We start from the raw sequence: 19,001 nt of genomic DNA on the forward strand, positions 1-19,001 counted from the left end.
AGCACAGTCCGTTGTGATGGAGAACCATGTTGGAGCTCATGGCCGAGGTATCTTGAACCCTGGGACTCACATCTCCAGTGACCAGGAAAAGGTGACTGGGTAGGCAGTGGAGTAAAGCTGTAAGCTTCAAGGTCTGCCCCATCGGCAACCCACTTTCTCCAGCTAGGCTCCATCCTCTGAAGGCTCTGCAAGCCTTCCAGACCAGCACCACCAGCTGAGGACCAAGTGTGTGAACACATGAGTGTGTGAAGGATGTTTCACATCCAGACAATACTGCACACTCCTTCATTCATTCAGTTGTTTTCAGCACTCTGAGAAGTACCATCAAGCAAGCGTTTTTGTTAATATTTATTTATTCACTTATTTGTGAGCAGAAAAAGAGGCAGACAGAGAGAGATAGAAAGACAGACAGAGAATGGGTGCACCAGGGCCTCCTACCACTGCAAACAAACTCCAGATGCATGTGCCACTTTGTGCACCTGGCTTACGTGGATACTAGGGACTTGAACTCAGGTTGTTAGGCTCTGCAGGCAAGCACCTTGACTGCCGAGCCAGCTCTCCAGCCCTGAGCCAGTGATTTTATCTTGTCCCTTGAGCAGAGTGAATGTCAGTGAAAGTCATTACAGAGAGGATGAGACCTGGGAATTCACTGTCTCCCAGTTTGAACAAGCAATAAACAGGAAGTTAGTAGAAACAGGTGTTGGGGCTGTGAGAAAGAAACATCTATGCTGTATCCAATCACCCGGATAAATTGCCAAAATGAGAGTCAAGTTTTCCTACATCTAAACTGTTTCTTCATAAGAATACAGACTTTCTGGTGGTCCTTGTATATACAGTATTTATTTGTGAACATGAAAGTGCTTCTCAGAGATTTCTTCTTTAGGGGCCGGAGAGATCGCTCGTTCAATAAAGCGTTTGCCACAATCAGCATAAGGACCTGAGTCTGACCCCAGAACCCACATAAAAATGGGGTTGCATGTCTGCAATCCCAGGTTTGCCACTGCTGTGCCAAAGTCCTCAGACAGCCCAGTTAAAGCTGGAAAGGTTTATTTTGGCTCACGGTTTCAGAGATTTCAGTCCAAGGTCTCCTGGCTCCATGTCTGTCGCTCTGTGGGAAAGCGAACACAGTGGCTGGAAGGGAGCAGGAGAACAGAGCGTGTAACCTCGTGGATTCAGAAGCAGAGAGGAGAGACAGGAGAGGGAGAGGGATAGAGTGAAAAAGGAAGAGAGGGAGAAAGAGAGAGAGAGGAGAAACAAGCCACACCTTTAAAGGCACACCCCAGAGGACCCTCTTCCTCCCCACGGGCCCCGCCCTCTCCTAGCCCATGCAGCTGCGCACACCCCAACACTTTGCTCCATCAGTGGCATTAGGTGGGAGACCAAGCGTTCAACACACGAGCCTTTGAGGCAGCTTTGTGTCCAAAGCATACGATTCTTCCCGCGCGATCTCCTCTGTGGAACTCGGCGGGAGTTCCTGGAGTCTTTCTGTGCCTCAGTTTCCCTGTCCTACATGTCGAGGTGCTGAAGACGTAAGGTCTACGGGGGGGTCTGTGTTGATCTCTAACTGTCTTCACCTGTTGTGTGACTCGGGAGCATGCAGGGCTTCAGTGTCTTCATCTGTGAGTAAAGTAAGGAAAAATAATATTTACTTTGCAGCACCATGTCCCATCTCAGGAAGGACTAGGCTCACCCCCCCACACCCAGAGAGGAGTATAAGCATCCCAGTCCTCGCTGGTGGAAGCAAGTGTCCTGCTTCATTATTTGTACTTGACGTCAAGGATCTCCTCCATCACGTTGGCCTGTCCCGAGGCAGAAGCTCTCACACGAGTGCAGACTTGGTTGATGCCACAGCCTCCCAGAATGCATATGGCTGCTGGGAATCCAAACACTGGTGCTCACATTTGCATAGCAAGCATTCCGTCCATCTCCACCGCCCACCTCCGCTTCGTTTTTATGCCTTGTTACACTTCACTATCAAGTGTGTTACATTAAATTCGGTGTATTTATTTTTCTAGCCTTTTATGTCTGTTCTATTATAAAGTTTTGTAGACTCTATTAGTCATTATTCATCACGGGCAACTTGCAAACAGCAAATACTTGACAGATACTTGATGAGTGACTGTTCAGATATTATGATATTAAATGCCCATTCATTTCTCAGCGTTCTCTTTCTTTCCTGTCTTCTTCAGCATTTTGCATAGTGTTGAGAGAGAGAGAAATCACAAATGTTTTATTTATTAGCTGCAAGGCTAAAGGGGTGACCAGAATTAACCATACCTCTCTTAGAATTGAAACAGGATAGAAATCGTACCTTAATCCATGATATTTTTTTAAAATTCTTTTTGTTTATTTTTATTTATTTATTTGAGAGGTACAGACAGAGAGAGAGAGGGGGAGAGAGAATGGGCGCACCAGGGCCTCCAGCCACTGCCAACGAACTACAGACACGTGCGCCACCTTGTGCATCTGGCTAACGTGGGTCCTGGGGAATCGAGCCTCGAACCGGGGTCCTTAGGCTACACAGGCAAGGGTTTAACCGCTAAACCATCTCTCCAGCCCCATGATATATTTTTATAACGTCATAAAATAACACTGAACAGTAGAGGAGCCTTGCACTAACAAGAAGAATAATAAAGCATCCACACACTGTCTGGAGAAGACCAAACGTCTCAGTACCTTTTTGATAGTACAGTCATGCAATTTCACAGCACGTGCACTTATGGCATCCATCAGGCGTCATGATAAGCGCTGAGATAAAGTCAAAGAGCTTAAATCCAGCTCCAAAATGGACTGCAGCCATGGGAAAGGGAGTTGTGCTTGGGTATGTCCCTGATAGATCTTTCCAGAAATCCCACTTCTGTTGTTCAGCCTGCAAGTGAGGAAAAACAAAACCAGCAGAGAGCAGAACTCAGAACTTCAGTACGAGAGTTATTTGCTGAGCAAATAACTGAAAAGGAATTAACAAGAAGGTCATGCCACCTTGTGGGTGCTAGGGGTATTTTACTCCCCTCGGTTCACAGTTCTCAAGTCACCAGTTAGGGAGTAAGTGGGAAAAGTCAATGTTAAAAAAAAAAAGAAAGAAAGAAAGAAAAACTGGTGGTGTGATAACTAAATTACACAGTGCTTATTTTTTTGACATTTGAAACTGTCAGAAGCATTCTTAAAATCCAAGTGCAATGTATTTTAAGCTGCTTTGGAAAGGAATTAGACAGCATGCCGTGAGATTGTATTGTTTCAAATAAAAGTTATCTTCTACATAAATGAACGTGGGCTTTAAACTGCAAGTATGAGCGCTTTTCATTCATCTGACCAAAAAAAAAAAAAAAAAGAGGTTTTTTTTTAAAGGGAGAAAACATTCTAATAATAACTAAAACGTAGCAACATATATTCTGATGTGACATCTTCAAGAAGAACGAGGCATCTTAATAACTACGCAAACTTGTAACAGCTGATAGCTTAAAATTCAATCGGTTTAGGGGCTGAGAATGTAGCTTGGTGAGTAGAGTGTTTGACAAGCAAGCACAGACCTGGGTTCAACCCCCAAGCACGGTGGTACACAGAGAGAGTTTGAGGCCAGCCTGAGCTAGAGATCCTGTCTCAAGATAATTAATTAAATGTATTATGTGATAAGAAACATGAATTTCGGGCTGGAGAGATGGCTTAGTGGTTAAGCGCTTCCCTGTGAAGCCTAAGGACCCCGGTTCGAGGCTCGGTTCCCCAGGACCCACGTTAGCCAGATGCACAAGAGGGTGCACGCGTCTAGAGTTCGTTTGCAGTGACTTGAGGCTTTTGGGCGCCCATTCTCCCCCCTCCCACCGTCTCTCTGTCGCTCTCAAAGAAATAAATAAAAATAAACAAAAAAGTATTAAAAAAAGAAACATGTATTTTTTTTGAAAAAAATAAGGCACACACAAGGTTACACACTTCAGTTGTATATAGATGAAACTTACTGTGTTCAAAGGGGATGTTAGAGGAAAACAGCAAATGTCTATGCAGGTCAATAAGTATATGAAACCGCATCAGGTTTTTTCTTGTAGGAATAATTGTCTGTGGTCCCAAATTAGAATTATATACTTTAATACTGGAAAGTACCTCCAATGGGTCAGAGAGACGGATGACTCATTTGGGGACTCCTGAGGCCACTACCTAATTTCATGTCTTGTTATTTATCTCAGAAGTCACCAAACACCAACAAAGAAAATCTCTCCCTGACATAGCATAACCAAAGTTACTCCAATGGCATGAAAGTGTGTTAAGAATTATTAAGCTCTAGCTGGGCATGGTGGCACACGCCTTTAATCCCAGCACTCAGGAGGCAGAGGTGGGAGGATCGCCGTGAGTTCGAGGCCACCCTGAGGCTACATAGTGAATTCCAGGTCAGCCTGGGCTAGAGTGACACCCCTACCTCCAAAAAAAATAAATAAATAAAATAATTTATTAAGATCTTACAAACAACTGGGCTTGAGGTTCCAGAAAGGCACTTGTGTTCCTAGGAGATCTTAAGATGCAGAGTTAGGGAAGGGCCTTTGAAACTAAATAGGAAGCTTGCCCTTTCACAGACCTTAACATACAAAGACACATTTGGACAGTAGGGCAGGCGGTCTCCTCATCCACTTCGTCTCAAAATTAACTTTACTTTCACAGACAGTTTCACAGGTCTGCAGTACAAACGTGCGTACTCCTAATCATGCTGGGATGTAACTTGTCCAATCCGACAGAACTGAAGGATATCATAGGCAATTAGGTTGCAGTTTTCACTAATTTCTCTATTGGGTGATTTTGTTTTGTTTTGTTTTATGATGTCACACTGCATCCATACTTTCCAAATTGCCATGATTGAAATGCCTGCTTTTAAAAAAAAAAAAAAGTCGGGCTGGAGAGATGGCTTAGTGGTTAAGCGCTTGCCTGTGAAGCCTAAGGACCACGGTTCGAGGCTCGATTCCCCAGGACCCACATTAGCCAGATGCACAAGGGGGCACATGCGTCTGGAGTTTGTTTGCAGTGGCTGGAGGCCCTGGCACACCCATTCTCTCTCTCTTTCTCTTTCTCTCTCTGCCTCTTTCTCTCTGTCTGTTGCTCTCAAATAAATAAATAAACAAAAAGAAAAATTTGAAAAATGTAAGGCTAGCAAGAAGGCATAGTACTTAAGGTGTTTGCCTGCAAAGCCAAAGGACCCAGATTCAATTTCCCAGGATCCACGTAAGCCAGATGCACAAGGGGGCGCATGCTTCTGAAGTTCACTTGCAGTGGCTGGAGGCGCTGGCATGCCCATTCTCTCTCTCTCTCTCTCTCTCTCTCTCTCTCTTTCTATCTCAAATAAATACATAAAATATTTTTAAAAATTTAAAAAGTCAACGTTAAAAGAAATTTAACTTCGAAAGCATTTTTACCATTTTATGTTGTGCTTTATAGAATCACTGAGTAGCAAAAGCCCTAGTCCCCCAGGGCAGCTCCTCTCCCGAAGCCGAGCCTCGCTGGGCCACGTGTTTGTGGTTTCCTCAAAGTGACACCCCTATGTAAGAATAGAAACGCGAAGTAACTCGATGAACTGTAACGTTTCTGCCTCTCCTGGCCTCAAACCGAGATGCTTAGTCAAATGAGAGGGCTTTCAAATGTTCATCTTGAGAAAGGGTCCCTGACTATAGATGAAGTGATTCAAATATTCAGGGAGAAGTTTTCATGGTTACTCGGTGATGCAGGGAACCATAGCATTTGTCAGAAATAGACCCGCCGGGGGCCTCACTCTGACTTTCTGCCGTGAAAGTGGTGTGCGGGTCTCCAGGCCACGGAGGCAAGGCTGGGAGAGTTTCACAGAGTATCTGCAGGTCCATTGCCAGCGAGACATGGGCCTGGGAGCCCGTGGCCTGTCTTCACGTGCCTCCAGAGTGTCACAAATGGTGGAAGATCTGGTTCTGGGACAAGCCTGTACTTGATATTCAGTAAAGGCCTCTTCGATGTTTTAGAAGACTGGCAATTACACTGCTTTTTAGCAATTAAAAAAAAAAAAAACATGGTCTGGAGAGTTGGTTTCATGGTTAAGGCATTTGCTTGCAAAACCAAAGGACCCACATAAGCCAGATGCACAAGGTGGTGCATGCATCAGCGATAAGAGGCCCTGGTGCACACAATCTCTCGCTATCTGCTCTTCTCTCTCACACACAAATAGCTAAAATTTTTAAGAAAAGAAAAAGTGCCCTGGGCTAAAGGGATATCTCAGTGGATAAAGTGCCTACCTCAATACCCAGCAACCACATAGACGTGTTGGCCATAGCGGTGGATCCCAGCACTGGGGAGGCAGAGACCGGAGAATCCCTGGAGCTTCCCTGGCCAGCCAGTCTGGCCTAATTGGTGACCTCTGGGCCACTGAGAGACCCCGTCTCAAAGAATATTGGATACTGTTCCTAAGGAATGACACCCAAAGCTGTCTTCTCTGGTTATCACATGCACACACCTCTACGCACACACGTGTGCTTTTTAGAAGACGGTTGTGAACTTGATCAACTCTTTTAGTGAAGCACTTATACAGGATATTGGAAACTGACATCAGTGTTTCGGTGTAAGGACCCAAGTACGCCCATTGTCAGCGTAGACTCCCATCAATTGATGCCATTCACCTGCTAAGATCACCCCACTTTCCCCCCTTGCTTTCTTGTACCGAGAAATGTCAAGATTACATTGGCAACTCGTCTACAGCTTTCCCTTTTAAATTTAAAAGCAAGTTAGAAAGAAAGTTTAAGATTCCTATTTCGTCTCCGAGCCCTAGGACCTTACTGCTGAGGGAAGTGTTGAGGTTTGTTGTATCTTGAAGTGATTCTCATCTTAATAGAATGCATTAACTGTACAATTGCTCAGTTTTCAAGGCAGAATTCTGAGGTTTCTGTCAACTCAACTTCAAGAAAATATAATGCAAAAATAGGGGGGAAAAAAAGATATATGCTGGATATTAAATCTATCTTCAGCCCACTGCCTGATTTACTTAAGGTCTGTGGAGATATTTTTATGCTTTGAGCACATATAAAATTCCATGGGTGTTTTAATATACATACAGGCTTAAAGCAGATGAAAGCTTCCATCTGAATGATATAGACCCTCTGCTCCCGCACACAGCACTCAGTCAAAACACATGAAACTAAGTTTAACTACTCCAAATTAAAGGGGAAAAAAAAATAAGAAAGAAAGAAAGAAAGAAAAGCTAATTCAATCCTGCCAGGATTTGAAGCGTCTTTCAGTTTTGCAAATCTGTTCGCTTTTTGGACACCCTCGCCTCTGTCGGGAGCTCGCAAGCGGAATCGCGTCCCAGCGTTTTCTGGTGTGGCTATCACAAGGCGTTGCTAGTCCCGTAGATCCCCTCGGTCACCACAAACATTGTAGCACAAAGCAAGTCTGTTCTCCAGTACAGGAAAACCAGGTCCTTCAGGGCAATTAATAATTTTCTGGGCTTTTTTTTCTTCCTTTCTTTACATTTTTGTTGATTTGAGGAAGAGCCTTGCTATGTAGCCCCCACTAACCTGGGTCTCACTAGATAGCTCAGACTTATCTCAATCTCCTTCCTTAGCTCAGTGAGTGATGGGGTGACCAGCATGTATCACCATGTCCACATGAGAATTATGTTCTTTTTTTAAAAAATTTTTTATTTATTTATTTGAGAGCGACAGACAGAGAAAGAAAGACAGATAGAGGGAGAGAGAGAGAATGGGCGCGCCAGGGCTTCCAGCCTCTGCAAACGAACTCCAGACGCGTGCACCCCCTTGTGCATCTGGCTAACGTGGGACCTGGGGAACCGAGCCTCAAACCAGGGTCCTTAGGCTTCACAGGCAAGCACTTAACCACTAAGCCATCTCTCCAGCCCGAGAATTATGTTCTTGTTCCTGGATTAGTGAGGAACCCAAAGCATTGCAAGGAAGCATGGGGACTTTCTATCGATAAATAATCAGTTTACATGGGCAAGGAGACAAAGTTATAAAGTCATTGTTGTCTTACTGGCTTTGTATGTATTTGGAGACACATTCATTTCATCCCAGTATCACTCAAAAGTTTGCTTATAAGTCACTTTTCTATCCTTCATTTACACAGTAAAAAAAAAATAATAAAGGGCTTACCAGGGTTGGTGGCAGAGGACTGTAATGTCAGTACTTAGAAGGCAAAAGCAGGAAGATCAACAATTCCAGGCCAGGGCTGGAGAGATGGCTCAGCTATTAATGCACTTGCCTGCAAAGCCAAAGGACCCAGGTTCAATTCCCCAGTACTCACGTAAAGCCAGGTGCACTAGGTGGTGCATGCAGCTGGAGTTCGTTTGCAGTAACAAGAGGCCCTAGCGCGCCCATTCTCTATCTGCCTATCTATCATCTATCTGTCTCTCACATAAATAAATAAATAAATAAATAAATAAATAAATAAACAAATATTTTTAAAAATAATTCCAGGCCAGTAAATTATTATACTAAGTGAAGTAACTCAGACTCAGAAAGACAATTATTGCATGTTATCACTCTTGTGCAGATCCCAGCTTTTATATACAATATATATCATATATACAATATATATCATATATATATCTACAATATATATCATATATATGCATGTATATGTGTGTGTCTAAGTCTTGAAACTAGATATGAAAGGAGAAGGGGGTACAAGCAGATTTTTTTTAATTTTTATTTATTTATTTGAGAGCGACAGACACAGAGAGAAGGACAGATAGAGGGAGAGAGAGAGAGAATGGGCGTGCCAGGGCTTCCAGCCTCTGCAAACGAACTCCAGACGTGTGCGCCCCCTTGTGCATCTGGCTAACGTGGGACCTGGGGAACCGAGCCTCGAACCGGGGTCCTTAGGCTTCATAGGCAAGCGCTTAACCGCTAAGCCATCTCTCCAGCCCTACAAGCAGATTTTAAGAAAGGGAGGAGAAGAAGAAAACACATGTGAGTGGAAAAGGGACTACTGGGTGGGTGACGGGAGCCAGTGAACGGGAAAGAGGGTTGGGGAAGAGGATCAACCAAAACTAACCTGAAAATCATCGATGCCGGGAGCGTAGCTCATTGGGTAGCGTTTCTCCCCAGCATGTGCCAAGCCGTGTTGAGTCCCCAGCACCACCAAGAAGAAAATGGAAAAAAAAAAAAGAAGAAGAAGAAGAAGAAGATGCCCTGTGCAACTTACTGTATCCTAATTAAAATCAAGCAACAATGTTGACATGAATAAAATATAAATAAGTAAATTAAATACAAATAAGAAAGAATTCCTGGTCACACCGAGCTACAAGATGAGACTCGTCTCAAAACAAAACAAAACAAAGCAGACAGCAAGGGAGCACTATTGTCTAGTTTCACAGTAACTGAGAACGCCTGATTTGGGAAGACCCAAAGCCAGCTGACGCTGTAGGGATTAGCTAACTCAGTCCCCCCAGCACTGGAAAATTCCCTATAATTCATGGAATTAGAGAGGCCATGAACAGTACCTACATACAGAGCAGGTGATTACCCCACACTTACCTGTCACTTTAAAGTCTAGTGGCTTTCCCCACTGTGGGGAAGACACGCCTGATTGGACATCTCGGGATGAGGAAAGAGGTCTCGCTTCTTCTGACAGCAAGACAAACTCTTCTCATGTGCCTCCATAGGAAAATAAGCATGTCGGGCTCAGGCCCGCAGGCCAACTTCAATCGTTCCAATATAAAACATCCACCCTTTCCACATCTCTCATGAAGGCCAGTAGCTTTCTGTACCCTAAGAGGTTCACAGGCATGAGTGACCCCAGACTGTTCCCTAAAATGCCTTCTTCTGGCATCCTCAGAAGAAAGTCACAACTCACGACACTGTCCTGTGAGAGCTTGTGGAAGAAATTTCACTGTGTCTCCTCTATACACCTGCCATCTTAACGCAGTATTGAACAAACAGCTAAAATGTTGCTCTTGGAAATTCACACTCCAACTGTCAAAAAGCAAAACTATCAGGGCTGGAGGGATGGCTTAGAGGTTAAGGCATTTGCCTGCAAAGTCAGAGGACCCAGGTTCTATTCCCCAGGACCCACATTAGCCAGATGCACAAAGGGGCGCACACATCTGGAGTTCGTTTGCAGTGGCTGGAGGCCCTGGTGGGCCCATTCTCCTTCTCTCTCATTCTCTTTCTCTCTGTCTCTCTCTCTCTCTCCCTCCCTCTTTCTCTGTCAAATAAATAAAATAAAATATTAAAAAACAAAACTAAAGCCAGGTGTGGTGGCGCACACCTTTAATCCCAGCACTTGGGAGGCAGAGGTAGGAGGATTGCCATAAGTTTCAGGCCACCCTGAGACTACATAGTGAATTCCAGGTCAGCCTGAACTAGAGTAAGATTCTCCCTGAGAAAACCAAAAAAAAGCAAAACCATCACTCATAAGTTTTTTGAGGCAGGATCTCACTCTATCTAACACAGGCTGATCAGGAATTCACTTTGTAGTCTCAGGCTGGCCTCAAAGTCAAGGCGATCCTCCTACCTCTGCCTCCCAAGTGCTGGGATTAGTGATGCGCACCATCACGCCTGGTTCTCATTAATAATTCTAAAGCATGAGCTGGGGAGATGGCTTGGTAATTAAAAGTGCTGGGTCAGGGGGCTGGAGAGATGGTTTAGCAGTTAAGGCGCTTGCCTGCAGAGTCAAAGGACCCAGGTTCAATTCCCCAGGACCCCCATAAGCCAGATGCCCAAGGTGGCACATGGTATTGCAGTAGATTCCACTCTTACAGGTGCACAGTCTTCCAACACCACACTTCTGGGACCAACCCTCCAACACCTGAACCTCTTGGGGGAAGAAATGATACCTAAACTATAGCATGTGCCTAGAAAGGCAAGACCCAGGAAAGGCCTCATAGAAGGTCTAATGCATAGCTAAGAAGACAAGCCCTTTCTGCCTCCCTGGGGACCCTCCTGAGACCACAGACACACAGGCCTGGAACGTACTTTGAGCTTCATCTAATCTGTGGATGCACACTTAACTCTTGGAAAAGGAGTTGTGCAGTAGTTTTGAACAAATAAAACATATCCCGTCACCTTCAACTCCGGTTTTTAAGTGTAGACATAATCTAAAAGTGTAATTGTAGTTAGAATGCCAATAAACTTTTATCACTTTCAGTTAAAAGATTACTCCTCGGGCTGGAGAGATGGCTTAGCGGTTAAGCGCTCGCCTGTGAAGCCTAAGGACCCCGGTTCGAGGCTCGGTTCCCCAGGTCCCACGTTAGCCAGATGCACAAGGGGGCGCACGCGTCTGGAGTTCGTTTGCAGAGGCTGGAAGCCCTGGCGCGCCCATTCTCTCTCTCTCCCTCTATCTGTCTTTCTCTCTGTGTCTGTCACTCTCAAATAAATAAATTAATTAATTAATTTTCAAAAAAAAGATTACTCCTCAAGGACGGATGCCTTGACAAAGCTGAGGTAGCTCAAACTTGGTGAAATTTAAGTCTATTGTTACAACTGCTAAATGACTCACGAAGTTGTTTTCCAGCTGAGTAGAAATAAAACAGTATTGCTTTGAGACTTGGAAAAAAAAATTGGTGGTAAGGAAAAAAAACCAACAGGCTTATAGATCTGTCATACAAATCTTATCGTTTTTCTGTAACTGAGTGGAACAAAAATATGTTTCTTTCAGATAATCAAACAATATAATCTGTAAAATTGTCTTGCAAACCTATTCACTTTCCCCGCTAGAGATGAGACTGCTTTGTTCATGTGGGCTTTGTAAATATTGCTGATTCCGATTAAATTCAATGTTGTAGGGGAAAGCATATATCAGATTGAATTCTAGATCCAAGCTACTTCTTTTATGTGTATATGTGTGTGCACATGCACGTGCATTTGTATGTGTGTGTGTGTGTGTGTACACACATGTGTGCACGTGTAGGCCAGAGTAAAACCCTACCTCCTAAAAAACAACAACAACAAAAAGCTATGCACTTTTTTTTGAGACAGAGTCTCCTACTGGCCTAAAGCTCACCAATCAGGCCACACTGGCTGGGCATGGTGCTCCAGAGATCTGCTTGTTCCACCCCCCATCGCTAGGATCACGAACATCACCTCCAACTAGTTTTCATAAGTGGGTTCTGGGGACAGAACTCAGCTCTACATGCTTGTGAGGCAAACACTGTACTAACCAACCTATCTCTCCATCCTCAAACTGTCCTGTAAACACTCCCCTTCCTTTAACATTTTGCTGCATGAAAAATAAAGCAACAAGAAGTTCTCTCGGTTCCGAGCTTCTTGGATCACACACAACGTTTTGGACATTCTTAGCATCACTGTGCACAGTGTGGGATGGGATTTGTCCATGTCTCTTTTGTTTGTTCTTGCTTATTTGTTGATTGGCTTGTTTCTTATTTTCTCCTGTGGTGGGAGAAAATGCTTAGAGACCTTCAGCTAGACCCGGGAATGGAACCATTGGTGATATGTTAGTTCTATTTTTATTTTATTATTAAATGTGTGGTGGGCCTCACACATGCTAAGCAAATGCTCTACTGCTGGGCTACATCCCCAGCCCAAACCCTTTCCTTAAAGATGAAATGTAAACACCAATTCCAATGTGTTCAATGTGAAAGATCACTCCATGCATTAGGTCCATTTCATCCATGATGACAAAGTGACCTAGTTTAGAAAAGAAAATTAGGAGGTGAGTAGGCAGGTACCAACTGTGGGCCTGAGTTTCCATCTATTCAATGACCCTCTTGTTGCAATTTGTCTCTGAAAGCCTATGGCTAAGGGAACTCATGATGTACAGTGGCATCATTTCTAAGGGAGGGAAGTTTAGGGAGGAATGTTATGGAAAGTCAATGAGAGAGAGAAGTTAAGAATCCATGAACAGGCTGGAGAGGTGGCTTAGCAGTTGAGGCACTTGTCTGCGAAGCCTAAAGACCCATATTCAACTCTCCAGATCCCAAGTAGGCCAGACACACAGAGGTGAGGCAAGAGCAAGGTCGCACGTGCCCACTAGGTGGAGCAAGTGTCTGGAGTTTAATTGCAGTGGCTGAGGCCCTGGTGTGCTAATTCTCTCTCTCTCTCTCTCTCTCTCTCTCTCTCTCTCTCTCTCTCTCATAAAATAAAAATAAAGGGCTGGAGAGATGGCTTAGCGGTTAAGCACTTGCTTGTGAAGCCTAAGGACCCCGGTTCGAGGCTCGATTCCCCAGGTCCCACGTTAGCCAGATGCACAAGGGGGCGCATGCGTCTGGAGTTCGTTTGCAGAGGCTGGAAGCCCTGGCGCGCCCATTCTCTCTCTCTCCCTCTATCTGTCTTTCTCTCTGTGTCTGTCACTCTCAAATAAATAAATGAATAATTTAAAAAAAAACAAAATAAAAAATAAAAATAAAAAAAAAGAATCTATGAACAGTCTCCTGAGTAAACCCAAGGAACATGTAGGTCTGTGCTTGAGCTTTTATAGTGTGATTCCCTAGTGACAAAACCTCATCGACAATTCTCTGTTGTAAAGGAAGAACTAGTACTAAGTCAGCACACATTAGAAAAAGTGTTTTGCATCCTCAGCCGTCAGAGAAACCCAAATTACAGCTGCTTCGAGATTCCCTCTCACCCCACTTGCCTCAAGAATACAAATGACAACAGCTGCTAGTGAGGATGTGGAAACAGGGAACCTTGATTCCTTGTCCATGAGAGTGTAAACTGGTGGAAGCCTCTAGTAAAATTAGTGTGGAGGTTCCTGAAAAAAAAAATAGAGGGCTGGAGAGATGGCATCTACCTGCAAAGCCAAAGAAGCCAGGTTCAATTCACCAGTACCCACATAAGCCAGAGGCATAAGATGGCACTTGATCTGGAGTTCGTTTGCTACCTTCTAGTGGCCCTGGTACATCCATTCTTTCTTCCCCTCCCCCTCCTCCTCCTCCTCCTCTTCCTCCTCCTCCTCCTTCGGCTGGAGAAATGGCTTAGTGGTTAAGGTGCTTGCCTGCAAAGCAAAATGACCCAGGTTTGATTCCCTAGGACCCACGTAAGCCAGGTGCACAAGGTAGCTCATGCAGCTGGAGTTCATTTGCAGTAGCTGCAGGCCCTGACACACCCATTCTCATTCTCTCTCTCAAATAAATAAATAAAATAATAAAATAAAAATAGAGCTAACATATCACCAATGGTTCCCTTCCTGGGTCTAGCTGAAGGTCTCTAAGACTTGCAGAGATGCTTGCAAAGCCGTTTCACAATAGTCAAGAAATGGAGCCTGCCTATATGTCCATCCACAGAGGAGTGTGTTTGAAGGACGTAGAGAAATCAAGCTGGGGAAGAAAAGTCATCAACACTCCTTCCCAGCTGTGGACCCAGTAAGCAATACCATTGGCCAACCAAGCAAGTTGTGCCCGCTGGTTCGACAGTGGCATGTGCGTTAGTGGGTAACCGACTGCCCTCCGTTGGATCTGAGACCCTCTCCACAGGGGCGGAGTTCATGCCTGGTACTAAAACCCTGGTTAAAAGTCCGTAACCAGGGAGTCCTAGGCCCCAGGAGGGAACTGGCTACCGCTGTTGGGCCACGCTGTCAAAATGCCATCTCAACAACATCTCCGCTGCCAGAACGCAAAGATGAGCGCTACCTCGGGCTCCTCCGTTAGAGAACTTGCTGCTTTGCAGAGCGCAGCGGGGAAGGAGAGGTGCACAGCCGGCCGAAGTGGTGAGAGTGAGCGACCCCTGTGCGCTCAGTGGGGCTGGAGAGATGGCTTAGCGGTTAAGCGCTTGCCTGTGAAGCCTAAGGACCCCGGTTCGAGGCTCAGTTCCCCAGGTCCCACGTTAGCCAGATGCACAAGGGGGCACACGCGTCTGGAGTTCGTTTGCAGAGGCTGGAAGCCCTGGAGAGCCCATTCTCTATCTATCTGCCTCTTTCTCTCTCTGTCCGCTCTCAAATAAATAAATTAATAAACAAAAAGACATGCAAGTAGAAAGGTTGCAAAAAGAGGCTTAGTGGAAAGGTGTGGGTGGGGGGAACAAGTAGAGTGAAAATATATTACATACATGTACAAAATCATCAAAAATAAAATATGCCGGGTGTGGCGGCGCATGCCTTTAATCCCAGCTCTCGGGAGGCAGAGGTAGGAGGATCGCTGTGAGTTCGAGGCCATCCTGAGACTACATAGTGAATTCCAGGTCAGCCTGAACTACAGTGAGATCCTACGTCAAAAACGTGGAAAAATAAATAAATAAAATAATAGCCGGGCATGGTGGCGCATGCCTTTAATCCCAGCACTTGGGAGGCAGAGGTAGGAGACTGCCATGAGTTCGAGGCCAGCCTGAGACTACATAGAGAATTCCAGGGCAGCCTGGGTTAGAGTGAGACCCTGCCTCGAAAACAGAAAACTGCAAAAATAAAATAATAAATCAAAGACTACTTCCCCCCTCCATAAAAAATAAAATATGGTAAAAGAAAATGGACGCCACTTTAAACTATCACCTTAAGTAAAGTATCCTAGGCTAGAAAGATAAATACCGCTGTACGCTGCCACATGCAGCTCCTAGATTCTAGTTTTGATATGTGTGTGTTTTTGTGTAGGGAGGGAAGGTTATAGATGAGAAAACTGGAAAGGGAAGGGCAATGGTTTGCAACTGTAGTTCACTTGACATGGTTGAGAGCTAACTGTAAGGCCAATCTCCAGGCATGTCTCTGAGGAAATTTCTACAGTCAGGTGCATTGAGAGGAGAAAGCTCACCATCACCATGGGTAGAGCCCTTCCCTGGGCTGAGTCCCAGACTGAAGGAAAAGGGGCTCAGCAGGAGCGAGCATCACTCCCTGCCCCCCACTTTGGATGGAATGAGACCAGCTGCCTCATGCTCTGGCCACCGCTCTCTCCCCACAGTGACGGATGTGTCCCTTTGAACAGCGAGCCAAATAATCCCCTTCCTCCCTTAACTTGCTTCTTGCATTTTGTCACAGCAACAAGGCAAGTAACTGATATAGGAGGGTAGGGAGAGGAAGGGAAGGAGTAAAAGAGCCTAACAGAGCCCGTGACATGAAACCAAATCCAGGGAGGGTGTAATCAGGGGAGAAATGGGACCAGCAAGAGGGAGTTAGGGACTGGGGGAGGAAAGTGGAACAGGAGGATGGACCCCAACAAATATGTATGAAAATTCCATAATAAAACCTGATGTTTCAGTATACTATTGCTTCAACTCATAAAAACGACCATTACGTGGTTTCATTTTTTCTAGATTTTTCTACATTTACTTATTTATCTGACAGAGAGAAAGAGAGAGAGACAATGGATGCACCAGGGCCTCTAGCCACTGCAAATGAACTCCAGATGCATGTGCCACACATGACTAACGTGGGTCCTGGGGAATCGAACCTGAGTCCTTTGGCTTTTGCAGGCAAACGCCTTAACGGCTAAGCCATCCCTCCAGCCCACATGGTTCCATTTTATAATGTACTGTGTGTGGAGAGAGAGAGAAACACACAACATACAAGTCCATATGGTGCTATAAATGCAAATCTCTCACACACAGAAGTGCACTTAATAATCCAAGCATCTCTCCAGAATGATTTTGCTGCTATGTTAAATGAATCAGGCAACATTTTTCCATCATCCAGAACTCAGCTACGGTTCAAAGCTCCAGGTGGGAGTGAAAAGTGCTTTCAAGTCCATGCATGGCCACTGACCAGCTCCTTAAAACTAGTGGCAGGCGTATCAGGTAAGATCAACCTGGTCCTACGGATCACAGTGCCTATCCCCACCTATCCCGTGGTCCCTAAAGCAGAGACCTGAGGTTGAAGAGGGTGGATGGACAGTCTGTCTCCTGGAGAGATCATTGTGGTGACAATACCACCAAATCCCCACATCTTATTTCTTCCCTTCTGGATACCGGTGGAAGGAATAAACTGTGAAGAGAGGCAGGCCATCTGTTACTACACCTGGCCCTCCACTTCAAGCTCTTTAATTGATATATCTAGATGCAGTGAGCGAGAGAGCAGACATACGATATGAAGTGGGTATAGCGTTGAATTTTGCTTTTAAAGTATGAAATTGTTGGGATTGTAGAGATGGCTTAGCAGTGAAGGTGTATGCCTGCAAAACCAAAGGACCCAGGTTCAATTCCCCAGGACCCACGTAAGCCAGATGCACAAGGAGCCATGCGTCTGGAGTTCGTTTGCAGTGGCTACAGGCCCTGGTGCACCCATTCTCTCTTTGTCTCTCTTTTCTCTCTCTCTCTCTTTCTCTCTCCTTGCAAATAAATAAATAATTTTTTTTAAAGTATGAAATTGTTGATTCATTTATTGAATTAAAATCATAGTGTATGTAAAATAGCAATCTATAAGAAGCATTTAATATATAATATATATTATATATATTGTATATATATATAATATATACAAAAAGTCAAGATGCAAGTTACAGTGACTATGAATATAAAGTTTACATTAAAATATTTTTAAACATCCTGCTCTGCTTTGTTTCATTCTGTATTTTTTTGAAAAAAAAATATTTTATTTATGTATTTGCAAAAGAGTCAGAGAGTAGGGAGAGAGAGAAAGAGAGAGAATATGGGCATGCCAGGACCTCCAGTCACTGCAAATGAAAACTCCATACACATGCGCCACATTGGGCATCTGGCTTTACGTGGGTCCTGGGGAATCAAACTCGGGTCCTTAGGCCTTTCAGGCAAATACATTAGGCACTAAGCAGCCTCTCCAGCCCCCACCTTCTGGTTTTGTTTTTAGTTTTTTTTTTTTTTGCATTTTGTTTTGCTTGTTGAGTTTTTTTTGGGGGGGGTCTCACATATCCCAGGCTAACCTTGAACTCTGTCACCAAAGGTGACATGGAAACTCTGATGTGCCACTGCTGTCCAGATCAGGCAGTTCTGGGGAGCAAACTCAGGGCTCCATGCTTGCTAGAAAGTCAGACTACCCACTGAACCGCATTTGAGACAGGCTGTGCTTACGTAGTCCCAACTGGCTTTGAACTCCTGATCCTCCTGCCTCAGCCTCCCAGGCTGGACTTGTGGGTGTGTGCCACCGTGACCAGCACTTTTATTAAGCTAGTTAATTATATAGTGCACCAAAGATGCTGTTAGGAATGCGAAAGGATGAGGCACTGTGATATTGCAGACGTCAGTGTCTAGCAAAATCACATCGTCATATTTCTACTCCAACAGCGTAGGACCCTTCAACCATGGAGTTGTACGTAGGTGAAAAGATAGGGGAGAGAGAGAGACTGTGTGCGTGCGTGTGTGTGTGTGTGTGTGTGAGTGTGTGTGTGTGTGTGTGTGTAGGTGCCCCTATGCCGTAGCAGGTATGTGGAGGTCGGAGGGACAACCTCGGGTGTCTGTCTGTCCTCACTTTGTCCCCTGTTTGAGGCAAGGCTTCTTGTTCGCAGCTTAGTTCACCAGACTCGTTGGGCAGCAAGCTTGCGGGAACTCTTTTCTATGCCCGCCAGCCATCTCCCCATAGGTACGCCCGGATTACAGACTCTCGCCAGATGGGGTCCAGCTTTGTGTGAGCTCTGGGGATCTGAACTCAGGTCTCCACTCACTGAACCCCGTACTAAAGTGGGCCGGTCACCGTCCGCGGGAGAGGGGCCAGAGGCCAATGCAACAGACGGAGCAGGGCCAGCAGAAGGCAGGAAAACCTTTGGATTCTAATCACCTCGAAGTGCCCCTCTGAAGGCTGGCTCGCCTGTCCTCTGAGCCCCCAGTACCCACCAAAGAGCAGAAAGCCACTCCCTGGCAGTGACTGGGGCTCTGGCGGGGGAACCGGGCTTCTCAGCGGTGGTCGTGGCAACCGGGGAAATGGAGCCCCCCGACTTTTGGCAGGCCGCACTTGCTTCCAGTGGGTTAGCCAATGCTCCTTTTTAGTTGCCAACGCGATCACCCCACTGATGTGCACCCAACCACTTGTGAGCCCTTGCACGTCGCCCCTCAGATTTGTCAGGTTGGCAGGGTGTGCAAAGAGGAGATCTGCAGGAAAGACAGCTTGCACGGGAGCCCCAGGACCTGAGCCTCCCTCCCCGACCGGGCGCTGGGTCTGTTCCCGCCTCGGCTGCACAGCAGCTGCTCTTGTGGCCCAGAACTGCT

The sequence above is a fragment of the Jaculus jaculus genome, chromosome 22, assembly GCF_020740685.1.
Source record: "Jaculus jaculus isolate mJacJac1 chromosome 22, mJacJac1.mat.Y.cur, whole genome shotgun sequence".
Classification (NCBI taxonomy): Eukaryota; Metazoa; Chordata; class Mammalia; order Rodentia; family Dipodidae; genus Jaculus; species Jaculus jaculus.